Raw genomic sequence first — 5,405 nt, 5'->3', positions numbered from 1 at the left:
GCCGCTGTCCCATCTGACAGCCAAGCCTGCTTTCCACACAATATCATCATAGACACACTTCAACAATTATGTAGCGACCTGGTTAACCCAGTTACCCTTCGCCCTAGACAACAATATAAGTCTCTAAGGTCGCACTATTGAGGTCGCCAGGCATCCGTCCTGCTATATCAGCGATGCCTTCACCATTTTTTTTATTTATTTTTTTTTCACGAGTCCCCGACTCGTATTGGTGGCCTGGCCGATCCAATCGACCCCGACCTTAGGCAACAGTATAAGTTCCTAAGTGTCTACTATTGAGGCCACTCAGGTGCCCATATGCTAGTCACTGGCATCCCACAAGTTCCAGCGGTGTGAGCGCCCTTTGCTGATCAGACAAAGTCCTCACCACCTTTCTCTTAATTCACCACGACTCGGACATCCCAGATGTCCCTCGCCTTAGACAGCCCTATAATGTTCTAAGGTCACACTATTGGAGTCGCTCGGCATCCGTACTGCTATATCAGCGACGCCTTCACCTGTTTTTGTATTTTGAATTTTTTCCACAAATCACTTTTACCAAGTTCCACACAAACACACACTTCTATACAACCACCATTCCTGAACACAGAGCTGAAATTATTAATTTTTGTATTCCGCTTTCACTCCACAATATTGCTGAACTGGGAGAGAGAAAAAAAGTTTCCCCCTTACCTTTTGTGCCGATCGGACTGCAATACTGTTGAGCAAGAGCGGAGAACGAAGAATCCTTTGTGGAGCATGCACTTTCCCTTCTGAAGAAATCACGTCGGATGGTCACCATTTGTTGGATTTTGTCCACAATTTAGGGAGCGCGTTATCTGCGCCTCACGGCAAAAGCCTTTGCCAATCACCTGTTATCCAATTTACTCACTGCGTGCTCGTTTGATTTCTTCAGATTTAGGAAAATGCAAAGACACTGAAGCAGAAATTAGACTTAGACAGATTGGTTGAGTTCAATCACAATTCTTGTTCAAAAAGCTCTGTTTTCAGGAAAGTACAATACAGCGCTGGGCCCTTCAAGAGCGGAAAGTCTCCATTCAGAAAAGGCAAAGTCCAAGGTTGTTAGATCAGTTTTATATTCAGTAGCACATTGTGGGCTGGGATTGATGGGCGATGAGTCTTCGGGGTGGGGCAAGTTCGAAGGAGAGTCTGCTTCCATGGGAGTGGTGCTGGTTATGGGCGACTCGGTGTGTTGGTGGGGGGCTGTGTGTGTGTGTGTGTGTGTGTTTGGAGGGGGCTGTTGTCTTCCATCCCGTCTCTCGGCCTTGGCGATCATCTTTGGCCGAGTTCTCGGGTGGGGGCTGTTGTCTTCCCTCCCGTCTTTCGGCCTTGGCGATCATCTTTGGCCGAGTTCTCGGGTGGGGGCTGTTGTCTTCCCTCCCGTCTTTCGGCCTTGGCGATCATCTTTGGCCGAGTTCTCGGGTGGCTCCTTCTGGCACCTGCTGGTTTTATCTCCACGTGACCTTCCTGTGAACATTCTCCTCCAATCTTGGACATAGACTATCGTACCTCATTCTTCCAATTGTGTCATCTTGTGTGAATTTATGTTAGCTTTTGGCTGTGACATCATTAATCTATTGCTCTTACCTGACTATGTAAAGTTTGTGCTTTTGATACTTCATGTCTTTGCTTACGTCATTATATTCTTAGTTTAATCATGTTTCCAACCGTATCTTTTCTTTGTTAGGCCAAAATATTTCCCTCTGTGCAGAACGTTCACTAGTAATCAAAAACTGGCGTCTAGCATTAGTCAAAACACAAGATACAATCAAGTACTGAACGGTCAAGACGACTCTGGCTGTGTCCATGATTCAGAGAAAAAACATCAGGCATGCATTTCACAGTTCCTTAAGGGTCATTAAGCTATTTAGGTAATATATCAAAAGTCATTTGTTATTTCAAAGTCCTCAGAAATATATCAGATCATAAAGTTATAAAAACCTTTCTCATCACCACTTATCAAAAATGTCTAGTTATGTCTTCTTTATTGATTTGGTGTGTACGTATAATTATATGCTTCAAATGTTTCTTTTATTTATTTAATATGTGAATATACTTGTCTGCTTATGTACTTTATTCAATGAGGTTTGAGCATATCTGTTTTTGTAACGAGGCAGGACTTTTTGTATTTCGACCTCATTCCTTCAGGATTTCCAGGTGAAGTAAAAAATGGCTCGGTCCAATTCTAAAAGCAACTTACTTGCTGGGATGAAAACAGAACTGATTAGTAAAAGCAAGGGTAAAATCACCACTTTTATGGTTAAAATTCTCTCTTCTACGGTCAGCTCTCTTAATCCCCCAAACCCAAGAACAGATACTACACTTTATCTTAGCCAAAAGGCAGAGAAGCGATGGAGTATGCGAGTGAGGGACTCGCTTACAGGCTTCCCCGTCTACCCATTCTCACCAACGGTTTGTTAGAATAGGCCTCTTTGGCACATGTGATTAGCTAGGGAGCTTGAGCTATGCCATTATATCGCTGTAACACTTCTCTTGCTTTATTAGCTTTCTCTACTCTATGAAACCCTTTGCACATATGTAGAAGTCGCTCTCGGTTAAGATGACAAGGTCACACATTATCACACAGGCTAGGCAGTCGCCTCCTTGCAGGAAGGCGGCCAGAGTAGTATAAGAGCAGGAACCTTGGCGCTGGGAGAGGAACCTTCTTCTGCATCTCGCAGAAAGGGCTCCACAGCTGTGCATCAATCATTTTGGCATACATTAAATAGTTAAACTGTGAAGGCTTTCTCTTGGTAATTACTGTTAGCATATCGAGCATTAAAGATAAAGAACTGGGAACAAACCTAACAGGTTACAGTACGGAACAGAGTGCTGCTCTAATGGGCACTAAAAAATCGGCAAACTTGTCTGATGACTTATTTGTTCACTCTTCTTCATCCGCAGTAATGCATGTAGTAGTTCACGAGGCATATATGTGTCCCCTTTGACCAGTCTCTATCCAAATACACAGTGTAGATACCTATTAAAATGGTAGACCCGATGAACATGAAAGGCAAATGAGAATTTGCCAAGAACTTTCCAGGGTCATCATATGTACAACGGCTGCGCCAAAAGGAGTCAGGCCAGAAGAATAGAGCGGAACTAACACAAGATTTGAACGCACGCCTTAGTAGAGACTGAGAGCCTAAATCCAGCGCTTCAGCGACACTACCTACCAACTGCAGTTTCAACATTGAATTTTGTTGACATTTCTAATAAAATGTGAAAGTGGATAAAAAGTTGGTTTCTCCACCAGCATCCAGGTTAGTGCTGCCCGACTGAGCTTTGTTCATAATGTAATGAGTGACAGTCAGAATCCAGTTACGAGTTGGAACCGAATGCTTGTTAGCCGATTAGAGGACTTGATGAATTGCTAGCACTGAGCAGCAGAGTGGCGCAGCGGGAGCGTGCTGGGCCCATAACCCAGAGGTGGATTGATCAAAACCATCCTCTGCTGTTTGTCTGGTTTGGACCTTCTTTCAAGTCATGCTTTTGAGAAAAAATGTCGTGCGCATTATCTTTTCCACACGTTGGTTGTGCTGCACCTGGAGGCAGGGCTCGAAGGCGAGCGTCTGGTGGCCGGGCCTTCGCCCATGGGGCCCGGCCGGGCACAACCCGAAAAGGAAACGTTGGTCCCCCTTCCCATGGGCTCACCACCTGTGCGAGGGGCCAAAGGGGTCGAGTGCAGTGTGAGCTGGGCGGTGGCCAAAGGCAGGGACCTTGGCGGTCTGATCCCCGGCTGCAGAAGCTAGCTCTTGGGACATGGAATATCACCTCTCTGGCTGGAAAGGAGCCCGAGCTGGTGTGCGAGGCAGAAAAATTCTGACTAGATATAGTCGGACTAGCCTCCACGCACAGTTTGGGTTCCGGTAGAAGCCCTCTCGAGAGGGGCTAGACTCTCTTCCACTCTGGAGTTGCCCACGGTGAGATGTGTCGAGCAGATGTGGTGGGTATACTTATTGCCCCCCCGGCTGGGCGTCTGCACATTGGGGTTCACCCCGGTGAACGAGAGGGTAGCTTCCCTCCGCCTTCAGGTGGGGGGACGGGTCCTGACTGTTGTTTGTGTCTATGCCCACCCTTCTTGGAGTCCCTGGAGGAAGTGCTGGAGAGCGCTCCTTCTGGGGACTCCATCGTTCTACTCACGTGGGCAATGGCACCAGGACTTTGTAGTTGTGTCATCAGATTTGCGGCCGCATGTTTTGGACACTCGGGAGAAAAGAGGGGCGGAGCTGTCAACTGATCACCACCTGTTGGTGGGTTGGCTCCGATGGTGGGGAAGATGCTGGTCCGACCTGGAAGACCCAAACACTCTGTGAGGGTCTGCTGGGAACGTCTGGCAGAATCTCCTGTCAGGAAGAGCTTCAACTCCCACCTCCGGCAGAGCTTTTCCCACGTCCCGGGGGAGGCGGGGGTCATTGAATTTATATAACTCGACCTCTACGTTTTAAGCTTGATGAGCCAAAATATCAGATCTTGCTCTTGTTTCCTACCGTTTTAGCCTATTTGTTTTATCCAAATCTGTTCAATCTCTGATTATAATCTGTAGCCCTACGTATTTTTCAAATTTTTATTTATTTATTTATCAAATCTCCTCAGTTCTGTCAAACTCAGTGCACAATGAACCTCCCTTCCACTTTGAACCAAGCTTCACCAAATTTGGGAACGCCGTAGCAAGGAGTGCGATTTGGTTGTCGGACACTCCAAGTCCATATCTTTTTGCCGCACTTCACCCTCTCAAGTTGGTGTTCTTTTGTTGTTGCTTCAGAGCGACCCCATCCATCACTCTTGAATGAGTCCATTGTTCAAATGAGTCAATTTTCATCATTGTGAGTTCCTCCGCTTTTCACTGTCTTTTCTCGTCCCCGAGGATGTTGTCTGTCCTCCGGAGTGTACTTGTCCTCCTCCAAGCACAACAGCAGTCTTTTCTTGTCCTTCGCCAAAGGTCAAAGGTGCTTCAGAGCCAGGCACCATTTTGTAGTTGTTCACGGCTGCAGGCGAAGTCTCGGATTGGGTTTCAGGGACTCTGACACTGAGAATGACAGGCTGGGACATCAAACTTGTAAGACTATTTCCAAATGTAGCTGCTTCCATCAATTTGCTGGTAACGTTTATTTACCAAACTTCAAATTCTCCTAATAACAGCGGTCTCGGTTTTATATCGTAAATCCTGCAACTCATCCTATTTTTGAGCTACATTTTATCTATAGTTCCAATTTAATCGGACAGTATGTTGTCTTCAGTATCATTATTGAAAATCAACTCATCGAGGTCTGCTTTCCACATCAAGCCCTGATCTGTATGTCTTGACCTCTCACATGTTATTGTCATGCTTGCTCAAAAATGTGACTTAGAGTATGGTGCTGTGAATTCTCAATCTCCCCAATGAA

At 46.0% G+C, this 5,405-nt stretch overlaps 1 pseudogene; it reads right to left on the bottom strand.

Annotated features, from left to right (window-relative positions):
• Window positions 1-2,162: 2,162 nt before the first annotated feature.
• LOC125992917 (U2 spliceosomal RNA) lies at window positions 2,163-2,371 on the bottom strand (annotated as a pseudogene).
• Between the last annotated feature and the right edge of the window lie 3,034 nt (window positions 2,372-5,405).

Source organism: Syngnathus scovelli, unplaced genomic scaffold (assembly GCF_024217435.2).
Source record: "Syngnathus scovelli strain Florida unplaced genomic scaffold, RoL_Ssco_1.2 HiC_scaffold_24, whole genome shotgun sequence".
In the NCBI taxonomy this organism is placed as follows: Eukaryota; Metazoa; Chordata; class Actinopteri; order Syngnathiformes; family Syngnathidae; genus Syngnathus; species Syngnathus scovelli.
This window is presented reverse-complemented; position numbering and strand designations above follow the sequence as displayed.